This window comes from Hirundo rustica, chromosome 14, assembly GCF_015227805.2.
Source record: "Hirundo rustica isolate bHirRus1 chromosome 14, bHirRus1.pri.v3, whole genome shotgun sequence".
In the NCBI taxonomy this organism is placed as follows: Eukaryota; Metazoa; Chordata; class Aves; order Passeriformes; family Hirundinidae; genus Hirundo; species Hirundo rustica.
This window is the reverse complement of record NC_053463.1, coordinates 4990818-5006599: the sequence shown is the minus strand read 5'-3', so window position 1 is coordinate 5006599 and position 15782 is coordinate 4990818. Positions and strand designations below refer to the sequence as shown.

The following is a 15782-nucleotide window of genomic DNA, read 5'->3' as shown; positions in this document are numbered from 1 at the left end:
TTTCCACCAACAAAGCTGAACACGGGGAACCTGTGGCACTTGAGGTATTTTGACCTGATTGTTCACAGACTGTGTGGTTGATCACTGGACCAGAAGACAGTGTCATCCCTGGAAAGGGACTGTGATGGCTTTAATGCAGTTATATCCCATTCCTGTCACAGCAGGTGTGTGAGGAGAAAGAGTTTATCACCCCCATGTTTGCATTGAGAGGATAAATTCCTGTCCTGTAAAACTTAGTGACTGTGAGGAAGCTTCTAAAAGCCTGTCTTGCTGCAGTCAGGGTTTTATTTATTACTAGAAGAACTCTAGAAACCGAAATGCAACTGCTGTGTTTCATTATTAAACAGCAGAGTTTTCAGCTTGGGTTTTAAACCTGGTGTTTTTAAGTCTGCAACCTCTCATCTGAAGGACATGCTGAGAAGGGCTTCCTGTTTTCTGAATGAGTGTTTAATGTGTGGGAAGCGTACATCCCAATGGAAGTTTGTCTTCAGAGGCTTCCAATTAGGACAGAATGATTTGATTTTTCAGGAGGTACCTTTTGGGTTTCCAGAAATAACAAGACAGCCACAAGGGTGATGCAGAGCAGGTATCAAAGGTTACTGTCATCTTTGCAGCTGTCAGAAGTGTTTTGGTGGAAAGCAAGCCCATGTGTTTGAATAAATAAATATTTTTTACTTAATTTATGGTTTTCAATCCAAGAGAAACTGTCAAGTTTGAGGTATAATGACTGACTTTTTTTTTGTTTGTTTGTTTGCAGTGGCATGAAAATTTTCAGAAAGACTGAGTGATGTTTTAAGCTACTTCCCTGCAGGATGCGGAGCCACTTAGGTATTATTTTCCATATAACTTTATACAACAAAGCAGGAGAAAGGAGGCAGGAGAACCAAGTGTAAAGTGGCCTCTCAGGGTGTAATGATATGGTATGCATTGCAGAGAAAAGAAGGCAAGTGTTTGAAATCACTGCAGTCAGTCTGTGATGTGTGAATAAAGACAAGAATTACCCTGTGTCTGGTTTCCTGTCACAGCTGAAAGCCTGCTCGTGCTTGCTCACAGTGTTTCACTTGGTTTTGCTGGTCCTGAAACCTGGCTGCAGAGGGGACAGCTTACAGCTGATGGTTCCATTTCAGAGGGAGCTCCTGAGCAGTCTGTGGAGGTTATAAAGGCTGGTGCTTGCTTTGGTGAAGCAATGACCGAGGCTGAAACGCGGATCTGCCGGCAGCTGCTGGACAGACTTACACAGGAGATAGTTTTGTGTTAAATCTCCTTTCCAGTAAGAAAAGCAGCGTGTTATCCCAGCCTAGGAAGTGTTCAAGGCCAGGCTGGATGGGGCTTTGAGAAACCTGGTGTAGCAGAAGATTTCCCTGCCGTGCTAGGGTGTGATGATCTTTATGGTACTTCCAACCCGGATTGCTCTGTGGTTCCTGTGATTCTGTGTTTGTGGATTGTGGAATGACCTGTCTTCCTGTTTTCCTGATTAACATTTGGAAGCACCTTGAACCTTCTAATCCCAGCAGATGTGCACCAACAAGAGATTTCTGGAAACTCAGGTCCTGAATTGGCAACGTAACTATGTGTGGGAAGCAGCCCTTCAAAACCTGAAGCTGTTGAGCAGTGAAGGTCTCTGGGCTGGTCTGTGCGGGCACAGAGTGGTCAGTGGAGTCCTCCAAGTGGCACTGGGCTCTGGCATCCTTTGCAATTTAAGTCTGTAAAAGCGAGGAAGGGTTTCAAAGCCAAGCAGCAGATGTGAGCCTTTGGCCTGTGAATTCGTTGTCGTTCCCTGGCACTGAGATCCTCTGTGTCAGAGAGGGGAATTTAGTGCAAGCTGTAGTAGGTACCAACACAGAGGCTTTTTGTTTCTGTCTGAAGTCACCTCGTCAAGCTTTTGGGCTGGCATGCTGGCAGCTGAGCAAAAGGCTGCTTATTCTACATGACTCTTAACAGTTTTGGAATAGCTTCCAAATACAAATCCGTGGCTTGTTCCCCCAAAAAGCGAGTCAGAAATTTTTAGCGCATTTGTCAGTAATTGCTCTGGCTTTCATGGGTCAGCTCTGAGGAGCCAGTGTGATTAGAGCACCGTGTGTAGTCTCCAGGCAAGTTTTACAGCTTTGCCAATGGAATGCAGATTTTGCTTATAGTTTTAAAATATTATTATAAGTGTACTTCTGAAAACGTTGTTTATTTAGCTGAGTCACTTACCCGGTCTCAAAATTGGCAGAAGAGAATCTTCCTCCCTTCCCTTCTTGTTTTCCCTATGTCCTCTAAACAAACATAAATAATGCCCTTTTTCCTCAGTCTCCTAAAAATGTAGGTTGCATTTCAATGAGAACTATGAAATTGCAGGAAACTTCTGTTCCTCTCATATTACCTTTTTGCAGAACAATTTCATGCAGTTGCAGTCTGTCTGTGGGATTTGTTGATCCTTGTAGGATGAAGTGCCTGCAATTCCTTCTGCTTTTCCTCCTTGGGAGATCCCTTGCACGCTGTCCCTGTGTGCTGCATATCAGCTGTAGCAGATCCTCTCTCCCTGTCAATGCTGGTAGCTCTCTCCTCAGCAGTCTGTTGCTGTTCAAAGCTTTGTAATGATCAAAGAGGAGGATGAGGAGTAACAAAGTGCTTTAACATTTGTTCTGGCAGGGATGGAGTCGCTCAGGTGAGGCGTGTTGTGGGGCACGTGCTCTGGAAGGTGTAAAGCGTTACTGCTTCTGCCTTGGTAGAGCCACAGGCAGTCTGACGCAGAAATAAAGACATTCCTTCTTGCTACTGGCCCCTTTTGATGTAGTGCTCCCCAAGATCTGCATTTCCCAAAGTCTTGAGCTTTCATTTGCTTTAAATTATTCCCCAGCTTTGAGGTGAGGAAGGCCATGACCAGGATTGTTAGACAGAAGTGCCTGCATTTTGAAATTTACCCCAAACCTTTTTTCTCTTTGGCTTTTAAGACCCTTGTTTATGGAAATAGTTTTTCCTCGTAGGCTCCTTTTTCCTCTGGAAGATGAAGCTGCAGATTAAGTAACGTCACCCATGGGAGCTCTCATGATGGTTATTGGCTTCCTTTGAAATACTGAATTGTCCTCTGTTCCACAAACTGTGACGCTGGCAAGCAGGGATGTGTGGATATAGATTTTTGCAATAGTATCTCTCCAACCACTGTTGAGATATTATTTTCTTATTTTATTTTTTAATTCCTCACATGTTTGCCTTAGGAAAAATGGTAATGTCTTTTCAGTCTGAAAGGGCCTCTGAACAAAAAGATGGTTTTGAAGAGCAGCAAAATATGATGCCACTTTTCTGCTGTAGTTCCTCTGAGCAGCTTTGTAGGTCAGATCTGCTATTTCTTTTCAGCTCCATCTGGGAGTAAAACAACATGTAAGCTTCATACATGTAGCTTGAAGTCAGAATGATAGTTTTAAATTTGAAATCGCTTTTTGTGTTTTATTGATGAGTGTCTTTGTTAGCTCAGTAAATAGAACCTAGAAGAGCAAAAAAAAATTGCTGCTGTGGCATTGTAAAAGAATTTGCTTCTTCCTTGCTTAAATGGAATTTCTGTGAAAATAGTCTGCAAGAAAAAAAGTCAGTAATTCACAGTGAATATGAACTTGTCTACTAGAGCAGGTTTCATCTTGTGGGAAAGGAAAATTGCAGCTAATTTATGATAGAAATACAAATGTCAAGAAGAAGGAATTAACAGAACAGACAAGAAAGAATTATTCATTCCAGGAATGTGCATTGCTCTTTTCAAAGTTTTGGTTCAGTTGTGTTCTGCTGCTTCAGCCTTTTCAAAATTCCTGCACGAGCATTTGGGCTTTAACTCCTGGAAATGATTAACAACTCTTCTGAGTGAAAAAAACTGCATCTGACTTACAGAGGGTTCCTCATGCTAATGGTTCCATCAGCCTAAAAAACTCATGACATATTTTTCTCCCGTAGGATAAATAACTAATAATGATTAAATATGACAGTTTGAACAACTGTTTTTGCTCTAATTCAGCATCTGAAAGTTGAAAATTCTTTTGCTTGTGTGGTCCATTTACTTTTAACTCAGCCATGGACTTTCTCTTGTGCAGCTGTAAATTAGCACCATTGCATCATGTTTGCAGATGAAAGTTTAATGGAAATTCTTATGTCAGTGTGGTTGCCCAACATAAAAAAAAATTGGATTGCTCTGAGATACCTCAAGGGAGAACAGAATACTTTATGGAATCTGAGGTCACAAGTTGCTTTTAAATATCTTGAATCAGATACTTTTAAAAAGCAGATAGAAGGAAAAAAAACTGAATTATCTGTTTCATGGAAATCTGCCTTTGGAATTAGGTCACCTGTACTAAGCTTCCATGGTCTAAATCTGTATATCAAACATGCAGTACTTTATCTCACCCAAACATTTTGTGTGAGAGGAAAGAAAATCAAAGAAGTTCTGTTTTACTCAGCTCTGACTAAGAGAATGTGTGTGTGATCCCCAGCCTGCCTCTGGAAGGCTTTGTATTAACGGGGGATAGAGAGAAATCTGTTACTTAACCTGGAAAAACCCCACTTTCCCTGAAAGAAAACGCAGTAGGTGCTATCAGCTGCATTCCACTTTCAGTCTCTCCAGATGTTTGTGGAAATGGAAGTGGTTTTAAGTGTCCTTAAGAATGGAGTGATTGATGAAATCAGCCGAATTCAGGGATGGGCAGGCATCTTTCTGCAGCTTGTTTTGGAAATTGATTAATACACTGATTCTTTCCTCCTGTTCTCACTGTCATTAAAACTTCTGAAATTCGTGGGAAGAAAGTGGCAACTTTAGTTTGAACTCTATTCCTTTGATGCTGTATATGAAAAGTTCTAAATGTACTGTACTTCAACAGTGCAGTGTACAGGTTGGTCAACAGGGATTCTGAACTTGTCAGAAACAAATGTGAATTAATTTTTTTTCTCCTAGAATGTTGCAATTTTGTTTCAGCTGATGCAGGCTCTGTCATACCAATTGCTGTGGAGTAAATTATTACTAAATGTTAGGTGGTAGTGGTGATTATTTCAAAGATAGGGTAATCTAGAAGAGACAGCTTGCACAGGAAAAGCAGTCAGTCATATTAACTAAACTGGCAATAACTGCCACAAAACATCATCATCATTTTATACCCCTTTTGGTCATGCTGTTGAACTAGATGAACTATGTCCTTGTTTATGTTTCAGAGAAGAAATCTGGAATACAGTCACTTCGGGGAAAATGCAAGAGCCTTGATTTATTGATGTTATTTTATCAATTTTGCACAGGTTTTGCAGGGAGGAGGGAGGGAAAGAAGATTAGGCATTTCAGATGAAGACAGGAAGAAATGGTCACAAATGCCTGTCACACCCAAGAGCAGTAATCAAATTACTGCAGCGAGGGAAAATGATATCATTGATTATGAAATTTGAAATTGGTGCCTAGAGCACTAGGAAAGCTGACAGTGTGAGCCAGTCTATTTAAAAAGGAGACTGGGTGCAAACATATTAATATGCTTTTAGGGAGAAGGAATCTTCTGCAGGAGGGCATGGCGTCAGTAATTTATGGGCAGGAACAAAATGCTGCATCGGTGATTTAGAGTGTCAGGCGGGGCTATTAATGTGATTAGGGTTCAGAGTTTAATTTACTTCCCCCTTTAAAAGAGAAGAATTATCTACTGTAAAGACACGTATGAGTTGTTTTAAATGGAGTGTGAGGACCCTTCTGGGTTAAACTGGAGGAACTGCTTTAAAGCAGTCAAGAGAGGCAATGGGCGTTGCATGTTCATTTTTCTTAGATCTGTGGTATCCATGAGGAGTCCCTCTGAGTGCCACCTCTCAGGACAGAGAAAGCAGTGGCAGGTCTGGTTCTGTCTGGGCTGGTACCAGTGAATTTTTTTACTTATTTACATACTTTTCTCCTAAGCTATGAGAACTGTTCTCTTGGCACAGATTTGAAGTTGCGTGACTTTCTTAGTTTGAAGAAGAAAAAGAAAGAGGTGTTTCTTTCTTAGTGTCAAATGACTTAACTTCTGAAGATGCTAAGACCAGAACTGTCTCTTGTGGCTGTCTTGGTATCCTTTGTAGTGACATGAGTGATATTTGCATGGTTTTCACAATAGTTAAAGTACTGCTTGCAGGAAGACCCCAGGAGCTAGACATGACATCATTACTCTGATTTATGGATGAGAAATGAAGCTCAGAGAAAATTCTAGTTTTTCAGGGTTGTGGAAGCCAGAGGCTATGGGGAAGAGGATTCATTACCCTAGAAAGAAGGCTTGTGTGGGTAAAACAAGAGTGTCTCTTTGCTTTCGCCATTCGGAAATCTGTTTGCAGTCCCAAGCCCCAGTGACTCTAGACATTCACCACGCAGTTCTCTAAATCTGCTTTTTGAGCACAGTTTCTCTTCCCTGTTTGCCCTGCAAAGCTGCTGCTTGCTATCTTGAGCATCCTCCTCTTTCTCAGTTTTCAATTAATCTCTCCCCACTCATCCCAGTCTGTTCCTCTGGCTGGCGCAGAGCTCCCGACAGCTCTCATCTGTGGGAGGGAAGTGTGATTTAACGGGGAGGAGAGAGAAGCTGAGTGCTTATGCCTTGTGAGTGATTTTTGAGCTGTGGGTTTATTGCCATATACACCTCACCTTGCTTAAAGTCTCCTCTGGAAATCTCTTCCATCCCTTGTAGCTTTCTTTAAAGTTTTCTGGACAAACTTCTTCCTCGGCTGCTATGAGTAAAATCTGAGGCAGATGCAGTGCTTTTGCTGTGACCTTCAGCATCACTCCCACAGCTGATATGAAATACCATACAAACCTTGCTGCAATTTTCCACAGCTGCTGTAGGCAAAGTCTCATATTAATGGAGGAGCCGGGGGGATTTTGATTGTGGTTTCTTCTGATTGTCACACTGGCTTAAAGATAAGTTATGCTTGGGGTCGTCTGGCTGTATCTCCCTGTGCATTTTACTTAGGTATAAAATAATCCACACCTTGATGCTTTTCTATTATCAAAATGCTTTGGGTGAGTTTGGACTTAAGCACTTTCTATGTAAGATTGGTCCAGGGGAGTAATTTGTGAGTCAGGAACCTTACTGGGAGCAGGAGGAGGGATTGAGGCTGTAGAGTGAGAGGATTTCAGAAGCTGGTGGGAACTGGATATTGGGTGGGAAAATTCCTGCTGGGAGTCTGGGAGGGTATTTCAAGAATGGGTTTGGATGGAAGTTGAAGTTCTGGTTGGGTGTGTGGTGAGAACTGTGGGTACTGGGTGGGGTGGACATCCTCCAGCAAACGGGGAGGTGGAACCATCGTATTACAGCAAGGAAATAATTGGGCTTTGTGTGAAGGGGAAAATAAAAAGAAACTAAAATTATTCTTTTGGTCTAAAACGCTTGGTTTGAAGGCAGCTGGAGTGATTGCAACTTTCAAAGCGCATTTTTCCCAAGACGAAGTTTCGGCTGGCATAAAAGCTAGCATTTGACATCTTTTTCATATAATGATTATATTAACAAAAGCAGACCTCGCTGTTGGCTGCTTTTATAAAACAACTCCAGCGCGGCTCTTCGTTCTCTTAACTCCCGCGTGCGACTTGAAGTCAGCTCGAAACTCCTGCTGGAATGCAAGCAGGTCAACTCCTCTGACACAGTTAGAGTATTAGAAAGTGCTCCACACGGCTTGACAAAGGCTCTTTGCAATTGTTCGTTGCAGTTGCATCGGGCAGTTTTAATGCACTGATGTTTGCAGCGGTCTCACGTTTAATGTTCTCGTCGCACAGGCAGAGAGAGGAGGATTGATCAGACATCTGCCCTGGGACGCTGCTGCTGTACAGCTCAAAAAGCCTACAGTTACTAGGAGGTAATGACTTTGTAGTTAGTGATGTTTTAATTGTTGTTGCAAATCCTGGCTTCTGCTGTTTGCTGAGGGTTAGGTATTCTTACAGCAGTGTAAACAGACCTCACTGACCAGGAGGGACTTGGGGAGAGCCTGTGTTGAATTGTCCTGATATTTCTGGTGTCCTGTCTGTGGTGAGGCTGGCTTTCCTCAGACTGCTGTTTGATTTCCAGGTTGTGTTATAGCTGTAATTTTCGCTAAAGCACCCAAACAGAGATTTATCTGTGCTCCCCTTTTCCTTGTGGGATGCATCCACAGTTAAACCTCACACCTTTACGGGAAATCCGTATCACCTCTTAAAGGCTAAAACTCCTAGTTTTTCTCCAGTGTGTTGCATGCCGTGTGATTTGAATAGCAATCCTGATTTCTTTTGTCTCTAAGTAGAGTGCAAGGGTTCGGGCAGGACTGTGTAAAGAAGGAGGCAATCTGTATTTTAAGCCCTTCCACTGACACAGCCTGGTGGGGTGCGTATGTGGGAGGAGGTTTCTAAATAGGAAACTTGTGATGTGAGGAATCCTAGGAGCCATGAGGATTGTGTAAATGTTTGCTCTATAAAGCAGAAATAGTCTGATTTCTCTGCTGAGAGAAATCACTTTTCTTATGAGAGAGCACAGTTTATTAACTGTGGTGACTGGAGATGAAGCGAAGGTAAGGGACTCATTTTGTAGGCTTAAAAAAAAAAACAAGCCCAAAAGAACATTTCTGCACTGTTCTGATTTATTTTTAAAATCATGTTATCTTCATCTGGTTGCCATCATTCAGATACAGCTGAGTAGAGTTGTGGAGAAGCACAGAAATTTTGAACAGAGCATAAATATGAGAATGAGCATTTGTTTCATTACTGTGAACATAGCCTGGATAGGTGAGAAAAAGGAATGTGAGGTAAGTGCTAGACATCAGCTTTGTTATAATTTGCATTTTGTTAATAAATATTCTTGGAAATCATTACCCTTTAGCACCTTATTGAAAACTGCTGCTGAGACTATGTGGGTCATATTTCTTATTGGTATAGATTGGTGTAGCTGAATTAGAAGTGTGATTTTCCACTAGTCTTGGAAGCTGCTCCAGTTGGACAGGGAAAAGTTACCTCTCTTTGTCAGAAAGAATTGAAGAACTGGGCTTTGCTCCATTTTGCATATCACTGGGACAGATAGCAATCCTTTAATTTGGTGGAGGAAGGCACATGAATAACCAACAGCTTCAAATTAGGGTCAGGAAGATTAGAAGTTGGGACACTTCTGGATAGAGAAAGCCAAACTGCGTGTTGATTGTACATTTTCTTGCTTTTGATGTACTCAGATCATGACAGAATGACTTTCTGGTCAAGAGACTTTTGGTTGGACTGAACGTATGAGCTTTAATACGGGGGCGGGGGGTGCTGTGGGAGGCTGCCGTGTGTGACTGATCAAATTAAATGAGCTAATGGTTTGTTCTGGTCTTCAGAATCTCTGATATCCAGTGCAAGCTATTTTGTTGCTGATGGTGCAAGATTCCAAACCCTTTGACAAGCAGGTGAATGAACCAAATATTGTAGGAATCAATATTTCCTGTCACTGAAGTCATTAGCTTTTTTTTAAATTTTAATTTTTTTTTTTTCTTTTAGGATTTGTGTGCTTTCTAGCTGCGCTGAATCGATCATTTTCAAATGTTGTAAAAAAGAGTGTCTTGCGAGGTTTTATATAATACTGTAGTAGCCTCACTTGTGTACCTGGACTGAAAATGCACCTTTTCTTCAGTTCTGGGCAAGACTCATGAAATTCACCAGAATTTCACACAGGGTCTGCTATTACCTGTTCTTTCTACTCATTGAGGCTGACCCCTCACCAGGACAATATATGTCTGGGAAGAGACCTCCTGGGTCATTAGGTCCATTTTCCTGCCATCATGAGCTATCACATCACACGAGCCCTTTCATTAACTGATCGCACTGCATTTTAGGAGTATGAACACTTTTTGCCCCTGGTACTTCCCCTGGTAAACTGGAATAGAACCTCACGGTGTGATGTCCAGCAGGTATTTATTCACAGCTGGTTTGCACCCCCTTGTTCTGTGTCCTTCAGTGTAAATAGGCTTTTTCCCCCTGAGTGTTTGCTTATCTGGTATATCCATGAGAAGAAGTTCAGCTCTTCCCAGCTTTCCTTTGGTCAGGACAACAATCATCCTCTTAGTCCTTTCCACCCACTCCAGAGATAAAAGTCAAATTGCCCACTTGAGAAATTCTTCTCAGTGATTGCTAATACTCTAAAGAGAAAAAGGCAGAGGAAACTTTAAAGGACAGCTAAATTGAGAGTCCTTTAAACCTTCTGTCTTGTGGTCTTTGTAAAGATTGTCATTAGGGTTTTGTTTGTTTGTTTGTTTCATTGAAGCTATGGCTGCTGATAACTTCCAAGCTTAGCAGTATGGGGAGATTTTCATCCTAGAGGTTCTTTAAGGAAAAAGTCCAAAGAGGGGAAAATTGGGAAAGTACTTCTCAGGTAGCACAAGTAATTTTGCTGGGGAATTGTAGAAAAGAATGCTGGATATGGTGGTGGGAGGTGTCATTGTAGACCTTGTGGCAGAGACATTCCTCATGAAAAAAGGTTTTTGGTATTTTGGTGTGGTCCAAAAGAAACCGGACTTTCTCTTTACTACCTCTGCTCAAGATTTTATCTCTTTAAAGAAGGAAGCTGTCCTGTAGATATGCTGTAGCTGCATATTTCTGGTCAATGAGAAGTCAAATTTCAAACCATTCTTTGCCAGGCAGGTGATAATAGCTTTAAATTTAAAGAAAATAATGAAATGGCTGAACAAATAGCTTTAAATTTAAACAAAAGGATGGAATGACGGAACAATTTAGTACATGGAAAAAGAGCTGGAAGAGAAGTGACAGAGGAGGGGATGATGGTGAAGGTTTGCTGATCATGCTATGGAATAAGCTAATGGGGGATACTGTTCATTCTCTTTCATAATCGAAGAATCAGAAAGCATCACATAAAAATTTTGACTTAGATCAGAAATACAGAGTGAGATTATTCCTCACACAGAACCTGCTTCTGGAAATCTCTGTGCAGAATAATCTGTTAGCTGAAAGCTTCTGCAGGTTAAAGATGTGGCTGTGAGAAAGACACTGGCGTGCGAAGAGGGACAACCTCTGCTGGCCCAGGGAGCTCTGGGGCCACAGGTTGGGAATATTTTGGAAGAGCGTGGTGTTTGTATCTTGTTCTGTTTTTCCCAGGTCTAACAGTTGCTGTGCCAGTTCAATGATTTAGGTCAATTGATTGAAGTTCAGTGAACCTTTGAACTAATCAGCTCCAGCTGTTCTTAAGGTGGTTTTGTAGGTATTGTGTGTTCTTGTATGTCTTGTGAATTTTCATCTTTCCAACAGCTGGTAAATACTAGGATGACTGTGTTGGTTAGTAGGTCCATTTAAATGCTGCTGTGTGATTTTTTGTCTAACGTGCAAGTTGGCCCTTGTCTTTCCAACTGAAGATACCCAAAAAACTCAAAACTTTCTTGCTGAGACATCGTAATAGATTTTACAAGAAAAACTGCCTGAAGAATTCAATAAAGAGCTCTGAAAATGTGGAGAGGGGAAGAGGTATTACAGTTTGAATTTAAGCTCAAGCCTCTATGTTTGATCGTGGGGAGATGTTTGAAAAAAGCTGTACCAGAGCTCGGAAGGATTCTTCAGCCTCCAGCTCTGAGCTCTGGGAGCTGGGCTGCAAACTCCTTGAAGCCCGAACAGATGTTTTGGTATAGAGCTTCAAAGCTTTGAAAGGCTGTTTTCCCCACATGCCTTCCTATGTGAGGAGACTCTTAAGAGCTGCTGAATGAATTTTATTATCTCTTTTACAAAAGCGCTATCCACATGGAAGAGGCAGGCTCGGAACAGTCGTGGGCTGAGATGTGAGACAATAACCACGTAATGCAGCCCCAACTGAAGAAAAATGGAATGGAAACGGGGGAGAGACGTGTCAGTCTGTTCAGAACCCAAAGCGGGCAGAGTTTTGAGATGCTTCAGTAGCTTTTTCATGAAGATAAGTAAACACAAGGGAGATGTATTGGCTTTGGCTCTGCCACATTAGATAGAGGAATTCCTAATGTTGGGAAAGAACACCGGTGAATAACAACCCAGGTGTTCCTGGGTTGCTTTATGTGCATTTGGAAATGAATCTGACCGTGGTGAGTGCGACTTGAGAACCCACAGATTTGAATGGGTAAAAATGTCAGGAAGAGGCAATAAATGGAGCTTATCCTGTATCCTTTCACCCCCTTCTCACACACTTAACTGGGTGTGTGTTGGTGCTGGAGGCTGGGCTGGGCTGGGGCTGCGCGAATGCCCAGGAAAATAAAGACCCTGCTGTAAGAATTTATCAGAATTAAAAAGTTAAGAGGAAGGAAAACATATAGAAATAAAAGACTAAGACATGAGAAATGTGATCCAATTCACTCGAATTACAGTGTTTCCAACCTGGAAGTCTGGGGTGCTTTTCAATATCTACCATCTGCTACTAGAACGAGAAAAAATAGTGCAGTTATGGTATCATAGAATCATTAGCAGTTCTGATTTTTTTATAGTTTCTGGGGGGAAAAATATCAAAATTCAGGCGGTTCTCTTATTACAACTTTGAATTTTTCTGTAGTCAGGAGCAGGCCAAATCATTTTAGGAGGGCTTTGTGCAAGAATTCCTTTACAGTTCCTTGTTACTATTTGCGGTGTTTGTTCTCCTCTGTTTAGACTTTTGTTTTCCTTAAGGCGTTGTGGTGAGTTGGGAGGTTGGGAATGGGGAAAAAAAATGAAATATTTTTATCATAAAGATTTTTTAGCTTAAAGATCTGAACCAATAATAGAGTTATTTTTTTTCCCCCACCAAAGGGAAATGCAGCCCTTAATCACGCAACTGCCAGAAACTCTGGCCCATTTTTAAACCATCTGAGGCAGGATGGAGTTCATTTGTAAGGTCAAGATCTACTTAAAAGAAATGGCACTTCCCGTGGGGAAAAACACTAACCCAATTTGTGAATGTTATTTTATTTGATGGTCAAATAAACTCGATAGCACATCAGGAATAGGGTTCCTGGCTGTGATGTGACACACAGAGCAGCATTTAGGCAGAAGGATTTGTTTTTCCTATGAATGTATTGATGGATTTTCATGTGGATGTTTGACTTCTGAAATCATAGCTTTGGTATTCTGAAAGAAAAATTAAACTGTAGGGTAAAGGAACAAAGCTAAACCAGCTCCAAAAATATAGGCAACATGGCAGCAGGAGGGTCCACTCAGGCAAGATTATAAAGCTTCACACTGCCAGAGCCTCTTTAGCAGCTCCTTCGTGTTGTGGGTTTGGCAGGAGGAGGATGACAGGGCTGCCAGCCTGCCTAATGATCTTCATCTAACATTTACCTTATTGAGAGGGGAATAATTCTGTTAAATTAACATCCTAGCATATTTGCTGTCCAGCTAGTTGATGAATTAAATAGCCTGAACAAAACGTTTCACGACTCGTTTATCCGTAAAAAAGGCTGAATTTTTTTTTTTTCAGGGAGTGAAAAAGGGAGTGGCTGTTCAGCAGCTGTGCGCTGCGATGCCCTGTACCCCTCATCCACAAAAATATACGTGTTTATGTGTAAAAAGAAGAGGTTTAATGATGCTTTGGGAAGTGGGGTAGCACGCGGACAGACCCCTGCTCTTGGAGCGACCCCGGGCTCCGATGCTTTGCCTCCTGCCCGGAGGAAGCGCAGCCTGTTAATGACAGCCCACGAGCCTGTGACACTGGCATCACTCCATCAATCAAACCTGGCACCCCGTGCCAGCCCAGCCAGCTGTCCTCTTCCATCAGTGTCCCAAAGTGCCGCAGGTGCCAGCTGCCAGCCTCGGGGAGCCGCTGGGCCTGCCCCAGCATTGAGGGCGTTCAGGCAACCTGTTCAGATCGGGTTGTCTGTCCTGACAGCCCCGATGAGTTTTGGTTTGGAAGAAGGAGAATAAACAAATTGCAGGCTAATAGACAAAGGAGGACAGCTCTAACAAGAAATCCAAGCCTAGGGCTTTACCCTCCCCAGTTGTGAGACACCAGCACAAGTGCCTGTGACGGCAGGGGATGTTGCTGAGGGTGCGGTTGACTTCTGCTTGGTTCCACCAAAATTTGTGACCTCACAGTGAAGTCTGTTGGTTCATAGTTCCACCAACCTGCTGATAGCTTATGTCGCTTCTGTTGGTGTCTGTTGGGTGTGCCAAAGTGGACGTGAAAACTCAGTTTTGTGAGAAAATGTGTTATGAAGGTGCTCCTTAGAATTGAATTAGAATTTGAACGAGCTACTTAATTATTTATATATACTTACATACTTAATTATATTAGTTCTAATAACAATTAGCGTTTTGATGTGCACCTGTGGAGAGTGTGGCTGTGAGCCCTTAGCTGAGGTTTGATTGCTGCTGACCTGAAAAGTCTCCGTGTTTCACAGGATCACCAAAACAGGGTGAGCAAGTAACTTCAAGTAATTTTCAGATTCATGGGCGGGGAATACTTCGGCATCCTTAAACCTTGAGGACTCCATATCTTGAGCATGTCAGGCTGAGGAGCCTGTAGGTGTAAGAGGCTTATATGGGCAGTCAGGCTTTTACAGTGGATACGGGTATTTTAAAGCAAAAACCCCCAAACTTCTGTTGCTGCTGTAGCCCCTAGACTGATACACAGTCAGCAATTTAAACTGTTTTCACAGTCAGTCTGCTCCTTTTCTGGATTCCAGTGGTTCCAAGTGCAGCAGTTTGCCCTTGTACATCTATATCAAGTTTTTTTTCCTCCTATTATCATCACCAGATCCTTGTCCTCACTTGATGTTTTCTAGGCTCCTTATTCCTATTCTCCAGCGTGTATGAATTTTCTATTATTTGCTTGCTGAATGCAATCACTTGCAACTTCCCAGGTTCAAAAAAAAAGAAGTTCCTTTGAAAAAAAAATGTAATGGAACATCCTCAGGTTGAAATGGGCCCTGAGCACAGCTGATGGCTTGGGGACTTTAATTTACTAAACGTCAGTGGTTTGATGGCAATTCAACATGACTGGTGATTGCCTGCATCGTGTTACTGCTGTGGCTGAAAAGGCTGTTTACCTTTGGAAGACAGAATGCTCAGCTGAGCAACACAAAGAGCAATCTCCTGTGACCTGCTAATAATTTTTTTTTCCCCTCAAAGATTCCCCAATTGCTGAGGAGCACAAAGCCCTGGAGAAAAAAACTTCTTTGTGCATATGCTTGTTTATATATCTGTTACAAGAGGTCAATCCAGAAAAATGGTGTTTGCAAAAGAACACTTTTTATCAGGAGTTTGCTTTGCTCCAAAGTCATCCTTAATTTGGCCAGTGGAAGACTTTTCCTTTTCAGGAGATTTCTCTTACATTTATCATCCCAGCTTGACAAAGTGCTGAAATATTTCTCTGTATTTCTAATGTTTGTTGTGGTACTACTTAAAACTGTGAGTGGCCCAGTACTTGTTGGAGAGCAATGTTTCAAAAAGAAAAAAAAGCTATCTGGTTCTCATTAATTTGCTGAAATGATCAGAACATTTCATAAGAGACTATGCTGCATGTAGGGAAGATAGTGGCAGGGGTTCTTCATTTGTGCAAGTGGATGCAAACTCATCAGCCTAAGAATGATCTGGTTTCTAAGAATGAATTTGGGGTCCAGGGTCCTTAGATGACATCAGATTTGATGGACTTTTATCCATAAACTCCATTTCAGGCAGTGGCGTGTTTGCTTCCTCCCCCTGCCGGGCAGGTGATTATGGAGGGATTTTTTTTTGTGTTAAAAAGACAGCTAGGATCTTGCTTACTATTTAAAGAAAAAAGTTCATAATTAAAAAAAGAAAAAAATATATTTTTAGAAGTGTATACGTGCAAGTAGAGCAGCTGAAACTGAGACACACATCCACCGTGTTTGGGTCAGCAGCCCCTGAATGGCAGGTT

General features: G+C 41.9%; 1 protein-coding gene across 7 annotated transcripts in view; it reads left to right on the top strand.

The window, feature by feature from the left end:
* SGCD (sarcoglycan delta) overlaps nt 1-15782 on the top strand; it is a 497197-nt gene that overhangs the window by 235506 nt on the left and 245909 nt on the right. For 3 of the 7 annotated variants that reach the window (XM_058422461.1, XM_058422456.1, XM_058422457.1), the window contains exon 3: nt 758-828. The exons of the other annotated variants lie outside the window; for them this stretch is intronic. The gene's annotated coding sequence lies outside the window, so the exon portion shown is untranslated. The remainder of the gene's footprint in view (nt 1-757; nt 829-15782) is intronic. 7 annotated transcript variants of the gene reach the window in all.